Source organism: Anneissia japonica, unplaced genomic scaffold (genome assembly GCF_011630105.1).
Source record: "Anneissia japonica isolate Jap-2015-1 unplaced genomic scaffold, ASM1163010v1 scaffold143793_len919_cov110, whole genome shotgun sequence".
In the NCBI taxonomy this organism is placed as follows: domain Eukaryota; kingdom Metazoa; phylum Echinodermata; class Crinoidea; order Comatulida; family Comatulidae; genus Anneissia; species Anneissia japonica.
Genome location: NW_022707737.1, coordinates 1 through 887, shown reverse-complemented (window position 1 = coordinate 887; position 887 = coordinate 1). Strand labels below are relative to the sequence as shown.

The following is an 887-nucleotide window of genomic DNA, read 5'->3' as shown; positions in this document are numbered from 1 at the left end:
GTGCCGTAGTAAAATGGTTGGTTTATTGTTCAACACCGGTGTTTGTAAAAAATGTACTCGCGCAGCAGAGTGGTCAGGGGAGTCAGAGGAAATCCCCGCTAGACAAGCGTGCGTTTATATGAAACGTCATCAATCATAGCTTCAGGATTGGATAATTATGCTATATGCCGAGATTAACTATGAGTGGAAATACCACTCACATGTCTACGGCCATACTACGTTGAAAACACCGGTTCTCGTCCGTTCACCGAATTTAAGCAACGTCGGGCCCGGTTAGTACTTGGATGGGTGACCGCCAGGGAATACCGGGTGCTGTAGACTTTTTACATATTTCCTCCAAATTCTAAAGTAGGGGTGCGTGAGAGTCCACACGAACTCGGGCCCACATAGTTGGGGCTGAGGTGCAAACATTTTGAGAATATGGACCTCTAATTGCCCGGAAATTGCACTCTCATACCTTAAAAATCAAACAGGTACTATATGTTCATATCAACAATATGCAATTAATTCGCTGGTGTTAGGCCGGTTCAAGGGTCTTTTGAACAAAACGGCGGTCTTCTTCTGTCTAAAGCATCCTAGTTAGTGCCGTAGTAAAATAAAATGGTTGGTTTATTGTTCAACACAGGNNNNGAGTGGTCAGGGGAGTCAGAGGAAATCCCCGCTAGACAAGCGTGCGTTGATATGAAACGTCATCAATCATAGAGCTTCATGATTGGATAATTATGCTATATGCCGAGATTAACTATGAGTGGAAATATCATCCACATGTCTACGGCCATACTACGTTGAAAACACCGGTTCTCGTCCGATCACCGTAGTTAACAACGTCGGTCCCGGTTAGTACTTGGATGGGTGACCGCCTGGGAATATCGGGTGCTGTAGACTTT

General features: G+C 45.0%; 2 non-coding genes across 2 annotated transcripts; both read left to right on the top strand.

Annotated features, from left to right (window-relative positions):
• Window positions 1-202: 202 nt before the first annotated feature.
• On the top strand, window positions 203-321 carry LOC117106406. The gene has a single exon (XR_004445059.1). It is a non-coding gene; the product is annotated as a 5S ribosomal RNA (ribosomal RNA).
• A 446-nt stretch (window positions 322-767) lies between these two features.
• On the top strand, window positions 768-885 carry LOC117106407. The gene has a single exon (XR_004445060.1). It is a non-coding gene; the product is annotated as a 5S ribosomal RNA (ribosomal RNA).
• The last annotated feature ends 2 nt before the right edge of the window (window positions 886-887 follow it).